Raw genomic sequence first — 21492 nt, forward strand, 5'->3', positions numbered from 1 at the left:
TAGACACTGGGAACATATATATAGTGGTTATCAGTGGTCGTATGTGCTGTCAGCTAAGTTGCCACTCTGTATAAAGGTGTGTATCTAGCTAAGTGTCAGAATGACCTGAGGTAACCTTGAAATGCTGTACTGCAGGGGTAAGTGTCCTGCATTAACCTCTAGGGCTGTATGTAGCAGGTGGATAGTGTAAGCAGAAGGTAAGTTAAAGTAGTCTTTAACAGGAGGGCACTATAGCTAGATGGTATGTGGTCATATCCTAAATCAGAGGGTGAGCTGGAAGTAAGCACAGTTAGTGACCCTATGTGCTGCTGTCTAGAGTATCCCCAACAGCAGCGCAGCTAGGGTGTTACTGCGGGTGACCAAAATTCAATAATCTATGTAGGTTTAGCACTCTCTAAACAGACACCACACAATCGAGGCTTAAAATGACCATCGGGGCACTTTTAGCCTGTATATCCTGCACGAGCAGGCTGCCGCATGAACTCGCGGTTAGAGACACATAATGCGGAGGCAGTCACTGGTCTGCGCGTGCACGTGGGAGAAGGGAGCCGACGCGCGCGTTTCGCGAGAGGCTTTCTCAAGGCGAATGGTAAGTATGGTTAAGGGAACCCTGCAGGTAGGCAGGTATATATAGGGCCTCCAGAGAGATGACGTCATGGTTTAACCCCTGGTGCGCTGAGGTGTGCTTGGTGCTGTTTCAAGAACACAGTAAGTATGCCAATGTTAATAGCTGCATACCTCACACACTAAACAATAAAAATCTGACTCCTGTGTTGTCTCGTTTTTACTTCTTGTCAGATGTATGCCCAGTAGAGCCATAAATTGGCTCATTCTGTGCTACAGAGGTAGTATCAAGGTGGATGCCTAATAAAAGGTTATATGCTAATGGTATGAGGGTTCAGAGATGCCCTAATAAAAATAATGTCACCACTGTTAAGTGGCAGTAGTCAGTGTACAGGACTATGGAGTTGCCTGATACCATGATGGCAGAGCAAATGGAATGAATATAGTAATGATGAGGTAGGGGAGTGGTGTACATAGGGACAGTGGACATGGAAATATGATCTGTGTCATAGTGACAAAAAAATCTATCACCAAATAAGGGGCACGACAATGGGCACAAAATGTGCCCCCACGTATGCCAACCTCTACCTGGGATGGTGGGAATCCCAGGTGGTATTTACGGAAGACCTAGAGGCATACACAGAGCACATTGACCTCTGGGTCCGCTACATCGACGATGTGTTTGTCCTGTGGCGAGGCCCAGAGGGAACCCTCAAAGAGTTCATCAGTATACTTAATACAAACCTGTACAATCTCCACCTCACACTGGAATATAATAAGGACACTATGTGCTTCTTAGACTTACAGATTTCAAGGGGCCCTGATGGCTCCCTCCATACCACAATTTATCGCAAGGCTACAGCCACCAATAACCCTCTGGAGGCAAGTAGCCACCATCCCAGAGCTCAGATTAACGCCATACCGACAGGCCAGTTCCTCCGCTTAAGAAGGAACTGTAGCACTGATCATGAGTTTGACCAACAGTCAAGGAATATGACACTACGTTTTGTGGATAGGGGGTACAGCCGCAAGTGCATAAAGAAGGCCTACAAGAGAGCAAAATACACCCCACGAAAATCCCTCATCATGGACAAACCACCAAGTCTGAGGGACAGAGTAATACGCTTCATAGGCACCTACAATAGGGAGTGGCCCCTGGCAAGAAAAATTCTGAGAAAACACTGGCACATTCTGAGAGCAGACGACCTCCTAAAAGGAGTGACTTATGAGTATCCATCCATGACCAGTAGACGTGCCAAAAATCTGCAAGATCTACTGGTCCACAGCCACTTTGTGGATGAAACACCAAGAACATGGCTACCGCCCAAACCTACGGGATCCTACACTTGCCAACGCTGTAAGGCCTGTCAGTATATGAGAACTACCAAACAATTTGGGAACTGGAATAACTCTAAGATGTACCAAATACGCAGTTTTATCAACTGCCTCAGCATGGGCGTCATATATCAAGGTATATGCACATGTGGGAAAATATACGTGGGTAAGACCAGCAGATGTCTAAAACAGAGGGTGCTTGAGCACATAGGTACTGTCAGGAACAAGACCGACAAACCCCTGTCGAGACACGTCAATCTGTGTCATGGCGGGGATCTAAAAGCAGTTACCTTCTGTGGAATTGACCACCTCACTCGGGGACAAAGAAGGGGAGACTGGGACAAAGCTCTCCTCCAAAAGGAGTCCAAATGGATCTACACACTTGGGACACTATCACCTAGAGGTCTCAATGAGGGATTCCTATACACCCCATTTCTGTGATAACCTACACCCTTGTGACATCTGCCATGACTTGCCATAGCTGTAATACTATGACACAGATCATATTTCCATGTCCACTGTCCCTATGTACACCACTCCCCTACCTCATCATTACTATATTCATTCCATTTGCTCTGCCATCATGGTATCAGGCAACTCCATAGTCCTGTACACTGACTACTGCCACTTAACAGTGGTGACATTATTTTTATTAGGGCATCTCTGAACCCTCATACCATTAGCATATAACCTTTTATTAGGCATCCACCTTGATACTACCTCTGTAGCACAGAATGAGCCAATTTATGGCTCTACTGGGCATACATCTGACAAGAAGTAAAAACGAGACAACACAGGAGTCAGATTTTTATTGTTTAGTGTGTGAGGTATGCAGCTATTAACATTGGCATACTTACTGTGTTCTTGAAACAGCACCAAGCACACCTCAGCGCACCAGGGGTTAAACCATGACGTCATCTCTCTGGAGGCCCTATATATACCTGCCTACCTGCAGGGTTCCCTTAACCATACTTACCATTCGCCTTGAGAAAGCCTCTCGCGAAACGCGCGCGTCGGCTCCCTTCTCCCACGTGCACGCGCAGACCAGTGACTGCCTCCGCATTATGTGTCTCTAACCGCGAGTTCATGCGGCAGCCTGCTCGTGCAGGATATACAGGCTAAAAGTGCCCCGATGGTCATTTTAAGCCTCGATTGTGTGGTGTCTGTTTAGAGAGTGCTAAACCTACATAGATTATTGAATTTTGGTCACCCGCAGTAACACCCTAGCTGCGCTGCTGTTGGGGATACTCTAGACAGCAGCACATAGGGTCACTAACTGTGCTTACTTCCAGCTCACCCTCTGATTTAGGATATGACCACATACCATCTAGCTATAGTGCCCTCCTGTTAAAGACTACTTTAACTTACCTTCTGCTTACACTATCCACCTGCTACATACAGCCCTAGAGGTTAATGCAGGACACTTACCCCTGCAGTACAGCATTTCAAGGTTACCTCAGGTCATTCTGACACTTAGCTAGATACACACCTTTATACAGAGTGGCAACTTAGCTGACAGCACATACGACCACTGATAACCACTATATATATGTTCCCAGTGTCTATCAGCATATACATATCACACCTATATTAAAGGACTTACGCAGACCCTGCTACAATGTGATATGTCTTTTCAGTACCTATTTTAGCACACCCAGCAGCACACCCCCATCACACAGGTCCACATCAGGATCTCTGTGCTGTTCTGTTACCAGTGTTCCAATATAGTTATATCTGGTATATTAGCTACTAACTGATCCGGAGCCTACACGGCTACCAATATCCAGGATCAACCTACCTCCAGTACGTTGTTCCAACATCCACTATTTTATATATGCCATTAATAAAGATTATGTTTTAAATCACCCACTCATCATCAGAGCGTGAACCCGAGTGCTATAGAGGGTTCTCTCTCTCCCTGTTCACTACTGTACTACACCCTAAGCACCGTTCACCATCTCACCATACTATTGTGGCTGCAGCAGGGGTCCCCCTATCATCCCAGTCCTGTTAATGGTCTGTTCAAGAGGGACAGCCATGGGTCTGGGGGAATAGTGAGGTCGAATATCCTCTGTATCCAATTTCTAATTTCTTCCCACACTGAGGGAGACAGTACAAGGGTAAACACATAGGGGATCAAACAAAATACAAAACATAAAGTAAACAAAATTATGATCATAAAAAATAACAAATTAAAAACCAGAGCACGAATCGGGGTCTGTTGCCCAAAGGGTAGGTCATTATGCCTGGCCTTTGGAGACGGCCGGCCTTCCCCACTGGGGACTGACCCCCCCCTGGGACTTGTTTGTGGCCCTGACTCGTCAGGAACCTATGTGAGGAACGCATGCACAACGCCAGGAGCGAATCCCACCGGCGTGTGTCTGTCTCTTAACAAAAACTTAAACTTCAGTGATTTATTTAAACTTAAACTTCTTAGGGAACTACAGCACTAACTTATTTACAATTTTTGAATACCCTACTTTAAATCCCTCTTAATCATTCACTAGAAACTATGCTATCCCTCCGTCCCATAAACTTTTAAGTCTAATAAATCTAAACATATGAACCCTTAACCTATACCCTGTAACTTAACAAGCTATACACTGTGTTGAAATTGTGTTGCGTTGTTTCGCACAGTGCAGTACACAGCATACAAGGCACACCACACACCATGCAGAACACAGGGCACAGCTCACGTGGCACATTACCCACTGTGCAGTACACAGTATATAGGGCACAGCACACAGTACGTAGTATACAGGGCACACTACACACTACCCACTGCGCAGTACACAAGACACAGCACATAGGGCACAGCATATAGGGCACAGCACATTACCCATTGCACATCCCCCCCACCCCTATCCCGATCATAGTCTCGGGTCTCCTTCTTCCCGGGCGGGACATGCTGCGCTCAGTGTCCTCCCTCCCTGCCTCCCAGACGGCTGCTCCTCTAAACTGATGATTCCCGTGTGGGCCGGTCGAACCTCTCGCGAGAGGCTGACGCGGCTCCGTCCTGTCATGATGATGTCACTCCTCCCGCCCGTGTGAGTCAGAGCAGTTCCCGCTCTGCTCGGGGAAGGAGCAGGACAAGATGGCCGCCGTCTCAAAATCATGTGCGGATCAGCTCCTCACCCGGGGGTCCCCTTCAGCCACATGCACAGCAGAGGCAGGTCTACTTGGGTCCCGATAGAGCCCTGCGTCAATCGAATGGCAGAAAAGGGGACCGGAGAGCACACTGGGAATCAGGCATAGGCATAGTGAGAAGCATAGCCAGAGGGCATATTTAGAAGAATATTTAGAAGCCATAGTCAGAAGCATAGTTAGAGGGCATAGTTAGAGGGCATAATTAGAGGGCATTGTTAGAATGCACAGCCAGAAGGCACAGTTAGAAGGCACAGCTAGAAGGCATAGCTAGAAGGCGTAATTAGAAGCATAGTTAGAAGGCATAATTAGAAAGCATAATCAGAAGCATAGTTAGTAGCACAGTTAGAAGGCATAATTAGAAAGCATAATTGGAAGCATAGTTAGAAGTTGAGTCTCCGCTGGATCATCTACTTCGAAAGCGGCAAGGCACAGCTCCTAAGGGGAGGACATCATTTGGGGCTCGCCGCCGCTCCCTCCACCGCATCAGGTCGGGTAGCCCCCACTCTGCTCCATGTCGGTGTGGGCGATTTTCTCTCCTCTCCTGATGACCGGGGGGATCCCTGAGCCACTCCACCTGTGCCTAGTCTGCTCAGGAAATCATCGCCCTCCTCCACCTTCCTCAAGGTATGTGCCACGCCATTTTTCAGCACCATTATTGCGAATGGGAAGAGCCACCTGTATTTTATCTTTTGGTCTCCCAACACCTTTCTTATTAGTGCCAGAGTTCTTCTTTTGGCGAGGGTGACCGGGGAAATATCTTGAAAGATCTGGAATTTTTTCTGTTCATATTCCATGTTTTTAGTGTCTCTTGAGATCCTGCAAACCTCTTCCTTTGTTCTGTAGTGATGGAATCTCATAATTATATCCCTCGGGGGGTCTCCGCTTTGCGGTTTCCCCCTAAGAATCCAGAAGAAGTTCATTGTCAGGCTTATCTGGGAATAGATGCTCCAGCCATTTTTTTGTGAATTCCTCTGGGTCAGAGACAGACTCAGGCACTCCTCTTAGGCGTACGTTGCATCTCCTTGCCCTGTTTTCAGCATCCTCTATTTTATCTTCTAAGGATCTGACTTGTACTGTAAGTGTAGCCACTGTTTTCTGTGTCTGTGCCAATTCTGTGGTAGTCTCATCAGATTTAGTTTCCAAGGTATCTGTCTGCTCTCCCAATGCGTCCAGGTCTTTCCTTATAGCCCATAGTTCAGTTTTAAAAAACTTCTTCATTTGGGCACAGAACTCCTTGAGGTCTTTGCACCTCACTATCTCCTGATCCCCTGGCTCTGTTTCTGGGTCATATGTGTCTGGGTCTGATCCATCTTATCTACCTGTGCTGCATGTGCTGCGTCTCCTCTTTTGAAATATGTAGACACAGGTTGTGTTTTTCTGCGAGTTACTTTGTTTGTCGCCATCACCACATGTTCAGTGAGGTTGTGCAATCTAAATCGCTGTGATATTCGCGTTGCTTCTGAAGTTATTTGATTATTTAGCACCAGTGAGAGTGGAGCTCAGAGACTAAGCTTCCATTCACCTCACCGTCACGCATGCGCTCTCTCCAGTGACATCATCTTAAAGGGATGGAAGCATATACTACCTGTTTGGCTGGCTTCTCTTCCTTTAAGGGGAAAGAGTTGGTGCCACTTTTGGATGAGGAGGGTGAATGTCATCCCAGCAACGTTAAGAAACACATTGATTTTATATTATTTAATTGTGCATTTTTTTAGGATGCCCTTTTCCTGGCAATGGGTTTATGTATGCCACTTTCGGGATATAGATAAACCCATTGACAATCTTTGCTGTAACACTTGCACTCCCGCGTACAAGTAGGATGCCTGCTACTGAGGTGGGATAGACTGGACAGGATATAGATGAGAGACAGGAACCAGTAGCAAGGGAGGTGGAGCGGAGGCGCGACCTCAGCGGAGGTCAGGAAAGGCTGCAGGAAACAAGCAAAGAAATTAGTTGCCGCGCAGCTGGAGAGCGGTGCACGAAGTCATGTAAACGCGCTGCGCGAAAGAGGAGCGATGCGACTGGGGGGCGGAGCCAAGTTCCGTGGCACAGGTGGTTATTCCATGGAGTACGTCCAGCCCCCTTAAAGGCAGAGGGACAGTAACCGCAGAGACTGCTGAGTCCTCAATGAGCGAAAATAGAAAAGTAGCACAAAATTCAAAGTAAGGGTTCTTTAGTTAAATGCTTTGGCCAAAGTATTATAAGCCTGCTACAACGTCACGGTAAACCCTCTTCAGCAGGTCCTACACTACCCGCAACTGACTGCTATTTAAGGACCAGCGGCAGCTGCTGGCAATGAGAGCCGTAGTGAGGCTTGCTTCCTGTCAGGAGAAGAAACGCATGAAGCAGGATGGCCTCACTTGCTTCAATATGCTTGAAGACTCTTCCTGTTGGCCAGTAAGGTTAAGATTTGCCAGGAAGTGAGATAGTCCTGATACTTCATGGCAGCGGCCATCTAGAGGACGAGCAGAGCCCTTACACTCTGCATTTTTTGGCAAATGTTTGTTTTTATTTAATTGTAATGTATTGTATTTTTTTTTTAAATTTAGGTTGCCCATTTATTGCCATTGTGGAAATCCATGCCTATATTGTGAGCATGGTTTACAACAGTGACAATAAATGGCTTTATTGTCAAATGTTTATTTTTATTTAAATGTCATATTTTATTTTGTGGTTCTTTTTCATTTGTAACATTCTGTGTATGTCTTTTTTCCTATCTGGATGAATAAATAATTATTTTACTTTTACTGCGCTTGGTTGAATCCTGATTTCGGAGAGCAGTGACCGCCATTCCGACCATTTTTTTCTTTTTCATTTGTAGGTTGCCCATTCATTGTCATTATGGCAATCTATGCCCAAATTGTGGGCATGGTTTACTACAGTGAGAATCAATGGCTTTATTGTCAAATGTTTATTTTTATTTCATTGTAATGTTTTTTTTTAGGTTTCCCCTTCATTACCATTGTGGTAATCCATGTCCATTTTGTGGGCATGGTTTACCAAAGTGACAATTAATGAGGGGATGGGAGTGGGGGTAATTTCCCCAGGAAGGGAGGTTAGGCTACCCGGGTGGGTAGCGGGGATGGGGGATTAACCCATTAATTACCTTAGCAGTTTCAAGCAGGACTCATACAATTCCATGAGAACTTCAATACATTCCACCCGACCATCAAACTCAAACTGACCCATTCCCCAGATGAAGTATATTTCCTAGACACCACCATTACTATAAAGAACAACCAACTACAGACTTAGGTATACCGCAAACCTACAGACAGAGCCTGCTGTTTGAGGGACAACAGATTCCACCCCCCACACACTAATCATACAACCATCTACAGTCAAGCGATACGATACAACCAGATATGCTTCAACACAGCAGACAGAGGCCAGTGGATTACAGCTTTGAGATCGGATTTCATAAACCGTGGATATAACAGAATTGTAGACCAGCAAATCCACAAAGCCACCAGAATACCAAGAAGGGGTCTCCTTGAATACAGACAGAAAGAGAGAAGTGACAGGTTACCTTTGGTGGTCACATATAACCCACACCTAGAAGCCCTACGCAAGATCGCCAGGGAACTGCAACCCATTCTCCAGGAAGATACAAGACTGCAACAGGTCTTCCCTGAATCACCCTTATTATCATACAGACAACCTCATAATCTCAAGAAAAGGATGGTAAGGCGTAAAGTATTCAACAGTACAACTGAATGCGGGACAAGTCCATGCCAGGACACAAGATGCAAAACCTGCGCAATGCTCCACACAGCGTGCACAATACAAATACAACACAGGAATCTGGAGTAAAAAATTAGAGGAAGGTTCACCTGTTCTTCCAGCAATGTCATGTACCTCATCATGTGCATGAAATGCCCAGGGGTCTTCTAGTACATAGGTGAGATGGGACAGGGGATAAACAAGAGAATTAATGTGCAACGCCACAGCATCATACACAGAACAGGAGACAGTTCTGTCGGCGAACATTTCTCTGACTCTGGCCATAAAATGAACGATCTGAAGGTGGCCATACTCATAGGTAATCTTAGAATACTGAAAGAGAGACGGTTGCATGAATACAAATTTATGCAACTGTTCGGGATACTTAGTGGTGGCCTAAACCGAGCCCGCAGCTTCATGAGTCACTACCCTGACACAAGAGAACTCTCTTCCCATGAGTGCTAAAGGCCATGTCTATACATACTGCGCTATATGAATGCACAGACAGCTGTCTCTTACACATACATATGTACTGTATAATGTAATGCTTTCCCTATATACCAATAGGAACCACATAGTATCTACACACATTAATAGTAATGCAACCCTCTTACATTTCTACACCTACCCACACCATTCGTATACACACCCACACAAACCTTTAGTAAATCGCTGTATACACTGTGGGTGCTTTATACATTTTTATTTACACACATACACACACATACATACACACACACACACACACACACACACACACACACACACACACACACACACACACACACACACACACATGCTCTTACATCACTAACATTCAGGGACCATTTAACACCTTACTGTAAGCCATAAATGACATACAGCACAAGGGGAGGGATATTCTTGCTTTATCCATTGTAACACCGCCAGACGAAGAGATCAATGTATCTCGAAAGCTCGCATAAATAAAAGCATTTCGTTAGCCACAGAACGGTATCGTCTATTAGTTTATATATATATGTATATATATATGTATGTATATATATATATATATATATATAAACAGAAAAAAAGAAGCGCCAGATCCTTAAATATAAAGTAATGCGTAGAGTTTATTAAAAAAAACAGAGTGGTCAAAAGGACCAATGTTCAACCAGTGTGATTAAAAAGCAATAAATATCAGATAGTAGCAGGGTGCAGCAATAGGCAAGTGACATATAATGTTAAGGCGAGGGAGCATGAGATTGTAAGGGAGGAAAACAACCAGTTGGAATATCAGTTGATTCAATAGCAATCCATGTAGCCAATAAGAACCCAGTATAAAACAATAGTCACCAACAAGAGAATGTCCCTTCTCAAATGTAAAGTCGGTGTACTGTTGGCAGACCTGGTAGAGCACGGAGCTAAATACCTCGATGTGCGGTCTGATTGGGCTGGTGTATCCTGATGTTATGGAGAATACTTTCTTCCTACGGCTTAAACGGAGCTCCCGTGTGTCAAATCTCAGTTGGAGGTGAAAAATTTCCAACGTGTCAGACCTCGCTTTGGCACCGGATGTGTGGTTCAAACGGGTGCCTCTATCCCCAGAGCGTAATCGCGTCACTGCGTTGCTGCGTCACTGCGTTGCTGCGTCACTGCGTCATGACGCCACCGCATTTCGTCACTCAGGGTGATTTTCTCAAGGACAGGATTGTAGTAGCTGTGCTGGTCTTCAATGTATATATAGCACTAGTGATTGCCTCTGATCGAAAACAGCTGTATTCAATCCTAGTCGTGGCTTACATATAGGTAAAACAGATATAATTTGAAACTTTAGACAGATATAGTGAATATACTACAGTATGTACATAAAACTATAATATAAATCCCAGACTCCCTGCGCAGTTCCATCAAACCAGACAATAAAAACCTTTATGTAAAATAGTCTTTATGAATAATTTAAAAGATTAAAAAGATTTTTTTTTAAATAAAAATTCAAAAAGAGAAGGAGGACCTAATAAAAACCTGGTTTGATGGAAAAAGTATATATACACATAAACAATGTAAATTGTACATATAGAAAGCAGGGAGTATGGTAAAAGCAGGATGGAATCAATCATTGATATTCAATACTTAAATCCTTGATGATAAATCTATTAAGTAATCTATACAGTAATGACTGTGCATCAAAATACCCTACATCTGTATAGATAAGAAGACACTGGTGTAGGTGAATGCACACTCTATAATTGGAACGAATGTAAGAGCAGAGAGGGAGAGGGGAGGGGGGAAAGGGGGTTATGATTAAGGAGAGACAAAGGAATTTAAACAAGAATACAGGTATCGATGCATTCGTTGAGACCTTTAGGGACTAAAGTTCCCAGAGAATAAATCCAGAAAGATTCACGATTGCAAAGAGTCTTAATTCTGTCCCCACTTAATTTTAAATTAGAGACCTGTTCTATGCCGGCTATTCTCAAACTATCAGGATCCTTGAATGTATTGCAGAGAAATGTCTGGGAACACTATGATTGTGGACACCTTTAATAATAGCTCTGCGATGTTCCAAGAATCTAACGCATAGAGAATGTTTAGTTCATCCAACATACTGTAAATTACAGGTACACGACAGTACATATATTACATGTGTGGTTAGACAGTTAATTCGACTCTTAAGATGATGTACAGATCCATTCGTAGAGGATGTAATAGAACTACAAGTAGTCAGATGTTTACACATAGTGCATCTTGATCTGCCACACTTAACATTACCAAAAGGTAGGGAGATATAAGAATCAACCAATATGGAACTATCTCTAAGCTTACTGGGTGCTATTTGTTGTTTGACACTATATGCTTTACGAAACACCACTGGTGCTCTAGGAGTGAGGCATCTACTATATACTATATATACATACATACATAGAGTGAGAAGAACTGTATGTAGGACCACTGAAGCTAAAAATCAGTGAGCCTCATAGACCTAAGATCTGCCAATAGAGTCCATACTTTGAAGCTTTTGCACTTTAATGAAAGGAGTGTTAAGTGTTTCCTCAATTGTATCAGCAATAGAATGCATTCATAGTTAACCAATTTCAATTTAAATTGCTTGTTGGAGGAGACAGTTTTTCTGGCTTTCCCAGATTGCCTTTTCCCATCATATTCAAGGAAGTACTCAATCAGTTACATTCTATTCCACTATTGTATAAAGAAAAGATTGTAGTTACAGTATACAAACATTTCAAATCGCACAGGTCTAAATGCATATATACTGTAAACCACTGTTGGTCCAATTAAATATTACTACTTATTTCTTCCTTTTCCTTTTTTTCACATAAAATAAGGGACAAATACAGCTAAATATTTTTTTGTTTAGTATTGTAAGAGCACATTTTAGTATATGCTGCGTAGACTAAAATTGTGAATTTTGTATTTGTTCTAAGTGATATACTATTTTTTGCATGCATACTGGGAACAAAACTCTTTTTCACATAACATTTAAATATAAGGTATGTATTGAAATAAGCTATGTACATCAAAAATTATTTCACTGAAAAAAATGTGGATACATGTCCATTGCAGACAAAAGACAAAAAATAAGCGCAAAACGCAAATGGTGAAGTATATCAAAACATATTTAGTGTAAAAAAAGGGGTAAGTATTCTGCGTACATCAAAAAAATAGAACATAAGCATTTCGTGTATCAATACACGAGTTACCACACAGCTGGCATCAGGGTAGGTGATGGAAGGAGATTCCTCAGGTAGGTAGACCTCAACACTCTCCAGATGTCATCTGACTCCGTGGCTGCAGTTAGTCACCAGCATCCAGGTCGTCTCCAAGTCACGTGTTTCAGGAACTCCGTTGCCGGTTCCGTGGTAGTAATGAAAAGTTCTTGCTCCAAAAGGACACACTATGTGTGCATTGGGACAAAATTTCTAAGTCCACTCAACAGAGTATCAATGCTGACAGGATACAGTTGCATGTTAGGCGTCTGTGCCTGAAAGTCCATCGGCTGACAGTGACGTTACGCTACGCGCATACGTGTGATGTCACACAAGGGCGTACCTCCAACGGGAGACACCCGAGCGGTATTGCATAGATACACGGCAGCAAAAAATGTAGCTTAATAACTATCCAGTTAGGATCCAGGGCAGGAAGGGAGCGATGTCATCAGGAACACCCAGAAAAAAAACACATAAAATATCATAGTGCAGTGGGTTATCTAAAACGTGATTGTCAATAAGATAACTTGGCTCTTATAGATGACCTACTTACAACAAGTAAGGTAAAAAACAGCAAGTGGTTTAAAGATGGTTCTTGGAAACTTCAACTTGCAGTGGCAGGTGGGTATGACTGCAGCACGCAACAGTGAACGCTGATATCAGTGTTCACTGTTGCGTGCTGCGGTCATACCCACCTGCCACTGCAAGTTGAAGTTTCCAAGAACCATCTTTAAACCACTTGCTGTTTTTTACCTTACTTGTTGTAAGTAGGTCATCTATAAGAGCCAAGTTATCTTATTGACAATCACGTTTTAGTTAACCCACTGCACTATGATATTTTATGTGTTTTTTTTCTGGGTGTTCCTGATGACATCGCTCCCTTCCTGCCCTGGATCCTAACTACTTGTAAGGGAATCAGTGCATATTCCCTGGAAGGTTGAGAATATTTCAGCAAACACCTTATAATTTATTCTTATTTATTTACTATTTTTTTTTCATATTAATTGCTGTTATAGCGCCGTTCCAAGTCACTGGGTTTCATATCGCTTAATACCTATCCAACAAAACTGTTAAAGGATAAGAGTAATGGACATAAAAGGTACCAATAAAAGCAATAATCCTACGCGTTTCGTAGCTAGATGCTACTTCTTCAGGGGTAAATTCATTACCATTACCCATGAGCACTATATACAGGCACATCCTCCCGCATTGGTCAGCTAATTAAGACCAGGATCCAATCAGGTGCACTGAAATAGTAACTGGGGTATGGTATTGAATTACATGGAAATACAATTAAGTAAATAACATATCTTTATTAAAATACAAATAAAATCTGTGAAAAGAGAAGAGAAAAGACATAATATTAACTATACAAAATTAACAACTTGCTAAATGACAATATTAGATCGCTATGCTTGTTCAATGGAGCTAAATTGCCAAAAGGCCAAGGAATTATACCATTATTTCACACACAGCTTAATAGAAAGCCCACACATCCAGGTCTTCATTTAACCCTTTGGGGGCCATGCAATCTAATTTATGAATACAATATGATTCCTGAGCAGATAAAGCCTTAATTCTATCCCCTCCCCTTCTATTACAAGGAACATGTTTAATACCCTTGAATGTTAACGAAGAGGGATCTTTTTGGTGATATTTCAAAAAATGTCGTGATACACTATGTTTCTCATAGCCGTTCTTAATGTTACGGACATGTTCTTGTATACGAATTTTTAACATACGTTTGGTCCTACCAATATAATGGAATCCACAACTGCACTCGAGAAGGTAGACTATAAACACAGAATTACATGTGATAAAGTCCTCAATATTAAATACCTCTTTAGATGCCTTAGAAACTTTTACGATTTGAATGCTTAAATTTGCAAATTGAACATTTGCTACAATTGAAGTTACCCATAGGTTTAGTACCAAGCCATCTATTAATGGACTTAGGAAATACTTGTTACCCAATATCACTCGGAGCTAACATATTTTTTAAGTTACTGGCTTTTCTATATATAAATCTAGGTCTATCAACCAGGCTGCCACCCAAAATCGGGTCACTACATAGAATGGCCCAATGTTTGACCACAATCTGTTCAATGTTCCTATGTACCGAATTAAAGTTGGTAATGAAAGCCACATCTACCTTATTAATGTCTCTATTGCTGATCTTTTTATCTTTCTGTATCAATAACTCATTTCTGTCCATATGTTGAACCCTTTATTATTCCTTCCTTGGATATTCTATGTTGTATCCTCTTTGTACAAAACGGTCAAGGAGTTTATTGGCATGTTGAATGAAAGTGTCGTTACTACTGCAATTCCTCTTCAGTCTCATAAATTGTCCCCCTGGGATATTCTTTATACGTGTATTCTTATGGTTGCATGTGGCCATTAATAAATAGTTTTTTTCATAATCCATTTTATCCCTTGAAAATTTGTCCTGTTTTTTTGCAACCAACACTTTCTCCATTTTCTCAATGTTTTGTAACAGGATTTTGTCATTGTGAGAAAAATGCTCCATATCTTTATATTTAAACAGTCCCTTTTTCAAAGCTTCAATCTCAACAGATAAAGATTTTTTCTCACTAATTTTGGCACGAACAATCAGTTCCATAAGTTGCATAGAACATTCATCAAATATTTTCCTCCAATGTAATTGAAACTCTTTGTTGGGAAAACCAAATGATTGCATTTTTTTCAAACGTAACCCACTGGGAATTCGTTTAACTCTTAGATAATTTTCCAAGGTTGTGATGTCCCAGAATATACGTATGTCTTGGGTTAGAAGTCGTTCTAGTTTAACAAAATGATCTATAAGATCTGTGGGGTTATCGCAGGTAATATTATCAGAGACCTCATCAAAAATGTGAAGTGCTCTTTGGCTCGCTCTGTATTGTTACCACATTTCTGAACATAAATGGTGGGCTGTTCAATCCCTATTTCCTGTCCATCATCCATATTGGCTCTTGAATAAATTTATTTAATACAAAAATTGAAAAAGTAGAAAAGTAGAAAAAATATATATACAAAATGGGTATAGTGTCACCTAATAAAATGATAATAGTCACCACCAACCTCCAAATTGGAAAGGAAATAACTCTCAGTAGTTATTATTTAAAATGTCATTATTAGTATCCTTTATCATAACTGTTAGTATCCTTCATCCAATAAACTTCAAGCCGCCTGTAAAATCATACCACTGTATGGACGGATGAACAACAGTTAACCCCTCAGGCGCTCAAAAGCAAAAACATTAGCCGTTGAACATTCTCAACATATAACTTTGGGAATAGAGGTCACAGCAAACTACACACTGGTAAGAAAGTCTTTTCCAGCAACTGGCTCAGAAAAAAGAGACTCACGTAGATATGTGTAGTGCCGTGCCCCACGATCCTCATGACGCTCATCCAGCCGCCAGTCCTCCGGTCGCAACCGGGTCAGTGTAGAGTGTAATGACCGTATCTGCACGGTCCTCTGTTCCTTTGTCCGGCCGCGTACCCTGCTGTGTCGGCTCCCTCACAGAGGGTGGTCATGTGACCGGCGGGGATGCGTCATATCCGGTATGACGAGTAGTGTGGCAACAGCCCGGCGTGCTAGCAACAATGCAGGAACACAGGAACTCCTCCGATAGGAGGCAAAAGCAAAGCACAGCCACAAGTAGAAAACGAAGGAATTCTGGTGTAGTGACTACATAATCTTTATTCGCACAGTGTACTAACGGATCCTCTGACGCATTTCAGCCCACTGGCCTTTGTCAAAGAATGATCCGTCAGTAGGGAAAACACCTTAATATAGTATGTGGTAACCCAAAACACCTGTATGAATTGCCAATCAAGAGATAGGCAACAGGTGTATGTGGTTACATCATCACACATAATACAACAACATTAAAATATGGACCACCCATATGAAATATGTCAAACATTACCAACATAATTGGACAAAAAATTAGATATGACATCATCGAAACATAGAAATGGTCCAAGATATTAAAACAACATAAAATACATAAACGTGTGTACACTACATGCTCAAATAAGAATATCAAACATATATTTAAACTTATATTTAAACTATACCCATATATAAAGCCAAATCTAACAGGAAAAAGTGTATGACAGCAGTATGTTATATTATAAAGGAACCTGATGAATGTAATATTATACTGTTATTGTAATGTAAACCATAATAAAGTTTTAATAATCATAATAAACCATAATGGAAGACCGGGTGAAAAATGGGGAAGGAGAAGGAAAGGGGAGAGGGGGAGGGGGGGGAGGAAAGGGAAAGGGAAAAAGAACAAATTAATCATGAAGAAAATGTTGTAACTCCCATTCCATGTTTAAGCCATGGGGTTGCAGGGTGTTAAGGGAGATTCAACCGATTCAACCTGTCTCCCCCTCTAATATGGGTAGAAATGTGTTAGACAGCAAAGAACCTAAAAAATTACTCAATCCTCCATGTGAACAATGCATGAAATGTTTGGACACTGGATGAAACAAGTCCTGTTTGTTAATGAGCCTGATGTGCTCAGAGATTCTTATGTACAGTGGTCTAATCGTCCTGCCCACATATTTACGGTTACAGCCACAAATGATGACATAAATTACGTGGCTGGTTTTACAACTTATAAACGTATTCCTATGCTTGGTGTTTGGAAATAATGTACGCACCCTTTTCGTAGGAAGTGCGTGTTTACAATATTTACAGAATCCACATTTGTGGAATCCTATAGGTATGTTCTTTATGCAGGATTGGCGTGTCGATTGAAAAATAATTTTGGAAACTGAGGCGGCTAATGTTTTCGCCTTCCTGAACGAGAATCTCGGTCCAGATTTTGTAATTGATTCTAGATCAGAATCCAATTTAAGTATATTCCAATGTTTGAAAATAATCTGTCTTATTTGTGATACCTGTTTGCTGTATCTTGTAATAAATAAAGGACAGTGGGATGAAACGCGTCAGAGGATCCGTTAGTACACTGTGCGAATAAAGATTATGTAGTAACTACACCAGCCTTCCTTCGTTTTCTACTTGCGACTGTGCTTTGCTTTTGCCTCCTTTTGTAAGACTCCTTGGTGAAGCCAGTTTCCCGAAGTTTGAGGTTCAATACTAGATCAACACCGCTGATCGATGAGGAGTATGTTCTGGAGGAGTTCCTGTGTTCCTGCATTGTTGCTAGCACGCCGGGCTGTTGCCACACTACTCGTCATACCGGATATGACGCATCCCCGCCGGTCACGTGACCACCACTGTGAGGGAGCCGACAATGCAGGGTAGGCAGCCGGACAAAGGATCAGAGGACCGTGCAGATACGGTGATTACACTCTACACTGACCGGGGTGCGACCGGAGGACTGGCGGCTGGATGAGCATCATGAGGATCGTGGGGCACGGCACTACACATATCTACGTGAGTCTCTTTTTTCTGAGCCAGTTGCTGGAAAAGACTTTCTCACCAGTGTGTAGTTTGCTGTGACCTCTATTCCCAAAGTTATATGTTGAGAATGTTCAATTGCTAATGTTTTTGCTTTTGAGCGCCTGAGGGGTTAACTGTTGTTCACCTGTCCATACACTAAAGTGAAAGAGAAAAGTATTCAATCCCAGCAGCTCACGGTGTTAGAGTAAGGCATCCATTGCCTCTATACCTGTTTCTGTAGCGATCTCCCACGGACGTCTGTCTGGGTCCAGTGTTCCTGGTTAGTGTTATAGTTGCAGTGGATGAATTACTTTTACAACGTGAGCTGCTGATTTTGAATATTATTCTTTTTGGATGAGCCAGGGGACACTTATGAGGGAAGTACCACTGAGAGGTGAAAACGAGCTTGAAGACGGGCTATAGTGCCCTAAACGAAGCCCCCCTGTATTGAACATTTGTTTTCTCATATTATTAAATAGGTCCTGGCATTCATGTGTATATTTATGTTTATAACAGTGTTTCCATTAGTAATTTTAGAACTTGTTTCACTGTGTAGCCCTCTTTCCCCCACCCTAAGTGACTACTTATCAGTGTGGTGCTGTACCTGTTTGGCAACAAGGAAGGCTGAGCTTCCGCCACGGGGAACGTGGGGTATATACTTACACTCGGTGCAGCGCCTCCACTGATGAGGGATCCCAATATGGTGGGAGTGTGCCCTCACCAGAACAACCATACAGTAAATACACACAATGTGAATAAACAGTATTTACTGAGTATGAACGATAACTTCAATGAAACTCTCTTTGCTTAACATCAGTACATCATATGAATAACATTGCATCACCCTGAATGTATACCATCCCCTCACCCACATGTCCATCATCACATCACCCTCAGTTCCTTTGATAATAATGTGAGTTTCCACAACCAAAAAGAGAGTGTGAGTGTGAGGGATAGCGCTTCCCTGTGTTGGGGCCCGGTGGTGCACTTATTCTACTACCTCCCTGATCACTGCTCCTGATCAGGATAATCCTTGGACTCAGCAACACCGCACAGTGATCCCACGCCGCACTGCGCTCTGCAGGAATGGATACTCTTTCTGCACTCAGGCTGCACGGCATTCAGGCACTGTCCTGCAGCATGTCTCTTCCTCTTTCTCTGAGTATGTGAAGGAGTCCCTGTCTTAAGGCAGTCCCTATCACATACAGTATTCCTCTAGTGTCTCCGGGGACTAACTGGGCCCTGGGGTATACCTCTACCCTAGCCCCTGAATGCAGAAGATCTCTTACTGTAGATTCTGTATGCTCCCAGACTCTGGCAGCTCACCACGTGCAACTGGCACTGGTGATATTACACACACTGTATAACTAGAAAGCAACCCCCCCTTCTTCCTATGAGGGACCTTTCCCTGACACAGCCAAAGCAACTACTCTAGCTGCACTGCACACAACACTGTCTCTTCTTGTCAGAGCACACAGCACTGCAGCTGTGTCACTGACAAGAGTTACTCTCACCTAAGGGCAGGGTCCCTACCTAAGGGGCCTTCCCTATGATTTACCCACTAACCTAGTGGGGAGTGGGACCTACCTGGGGCCTGGGGGGTAACCTGGCCTAGTGTAAGAGCCACTTGCTCCTTACACACTTCCTCCCCCTTCTTGCTCCCAGCTCCAACTGACTAGCATGGTCTCCGCAACATTGTATTCTTCTCCAACAGGAGAAGCTGCAAACTATATTTGCTGGCTGGCTGCACGTGATGTGGGTGAAAGGGCAGTCCCCAGAGGCTGCTGGGAATTGTTGTCCACTCAGGACCTCTTTAACATTAGGGCTGCGTGCGCTATGTCTGCCGCGCCTGTGCAACCCTCTAATGGCCGCCACTGTTCTCTTCTGTGCCTGCGCGACCTTGGGGAGTACCTGCGCTATGGAGTGCCATCTCTGCCCCTTCGCGCTCACTATATTGGCCATCGCATCTGCGCATGCGCGAGCCTCCGCGCCTGTGCGGACATAACAAAGATGGCGGCGTCGTGCCTCTGACGCCACCGGGATGACTCTTTGGAGACAAGGCTACATTCTCCCCCTGGTGGAAATACCAACGTCCCCGCTTGGAGGACAGCGTCACACAGCACAGAGTTATATAATAAAAATGCAGGGCATAGTATACACAACTTATCACAGGTGCTCTAACATCAACAGTGCATAACTTAATCATAACAGTTATACCCGAGGCCAGCTGAGTGTTAGCTGTTTGCTGAGACCAATTGTGGGGTGCCTCTAACTGATGTGGGGGTACCTCACTTTGGCTTTTGTGAGCCTCCGCAAACTCATGGTCAGGTGCAACAGTCACTGGTTCCATACAACTTCCTCCCCCTGGTGGAATTAATAGCACAGTGTCTCTTGGCCAGACCTTTACTCGGCCATCCGCGGCATGGATGCGGTAGGCCAGGACGTCTTGACCTTTTCTGCGGTCCACCACATGGTGAATGGAGCGCTCCTTTTTGTGCTTAAAGGAGGCAAATTTCACTGGATCACTCACAACACAGTCCTTGTCCCTAAGCACTTGTGAGGCTTCCACTGGGAAGCGAGTGATTAGCAATGTCTTTGTACCCAAAGTCTCTGTTACATCCTGCAGGGGGTCAAGGGTTGATACCTTACCACTGCATTGATTCACGGTGTCCAGCAGGTCATCAGGAATGCTGACTGTTACCACCTCAGCTGCACTGGACATCAGGGTAGAGTTGAATTGTCCCTCCACTTGGCAGATGGCTGGTACACACTGTTGATCCTGTACCGCCTGGTAGCAATCATTTGCTGGAAACTCGGGAGCGTTGGATCCCAGTCCTGAGACCATTTGAGTTGGAACGCACGGGCTCCCAGGTTGACGAGAGCCGCCATTTTGGACTGGGTCCCGCACCGTAACTTCCTCTTCTTCTTCTACGTCCGGCGCCTCCATCGGAGCCTGTGGGGAGTAAGAGGGTATCTCACCACTCCGCTGGCTTATGATGGAATCCTCTTCCTCTGGTCTCATCTCCGACTGTTCCTCCAACACCCTGGGAGTGGCCACGGCCGTTGGACTCTTCTGCGGTTCCGGCCGCACCTGCGCTTGCTGTCAGGGAACGTCAATGTACAACGGGCCCACCGCCAGGTCATGAGCAATCTCACCTCGGGCCCAGGGCCCACCACAGAGCAAGCGGCAGCATCTGGATACACCTCATCTAGGGTACACGGACCCACAGCAGGCTCTGTATCCGCGAGATAGTTGGCTCTGGGTTTTTGCAGGAGTGGTCCGCCGGTTGGCGCATAACCACTAATGGTGGATCAGCGTCAGTGATAGGAGAGAGAAGCGATACTTCCACAGGGGAACAGCATCTGGGTATCTTGTATTCGCTGTTGGCTATCAACAGCAAACAGTCTTGCTCCGGTGCCACTAGCGGAAGTGCACCCCACTTTTCCTGGGCAGTCACCCCACTCTGCGGTTCTGGCATCTGAGATTCCTGCTCGGGAACTGGGTCTGGAACAGACATCTGGGGTTCCAACATCTGGGACTCTGCCTTTGGTAACTCCAACATCGGTGGTTCCGGCTCTGGAACCGAGTCTAGAAGGTCCAATTGGGCGCACG

At 43.7% G+C, this 21492-nt stretch overlaps 1 protein-coding gene across 9 annotated transcripts in view; it reads left to right on the top strand.

Moving 5' to 3' along the window:
- The window catches only part of FUT9 (fucosyltransferase 9), a 279848-nt gene that overhangs the window by 218096 nt on the left and 40260 nt on the right, over positions 1 to 21492 (top strand). The window contains exon 1 of one of the 9 annotated variants that reach the window (XM_075597488.1): positions 17683 to 17873. The exons of the other annotated variants lie outside the window; for them this stretch is intronic. The gene's annotated coding sequence lies outside the window, so the exon portion shown is untranslated. Of the gene's footprint in view, positions 1 to 17682; positions 17874 to 21492 lie in introns of those variants that run through there. 9 annotated transcript variants of the gene reach the window in all.

This window comes from Ascaphus truei, chromosome 4, assembly GCF_040206685.1.
Source record: "Ascaphus truei isolate aAscTru1 chromosome 4, aAscTru1.hap1, whole genome shotgun sequence".
NCBI classification, from domain to species: Eukaryota; Metazoa; Chordata; class Amphibia; order Anura; family Ascaphidae; genus Ascaphus; species Ascaphus truei.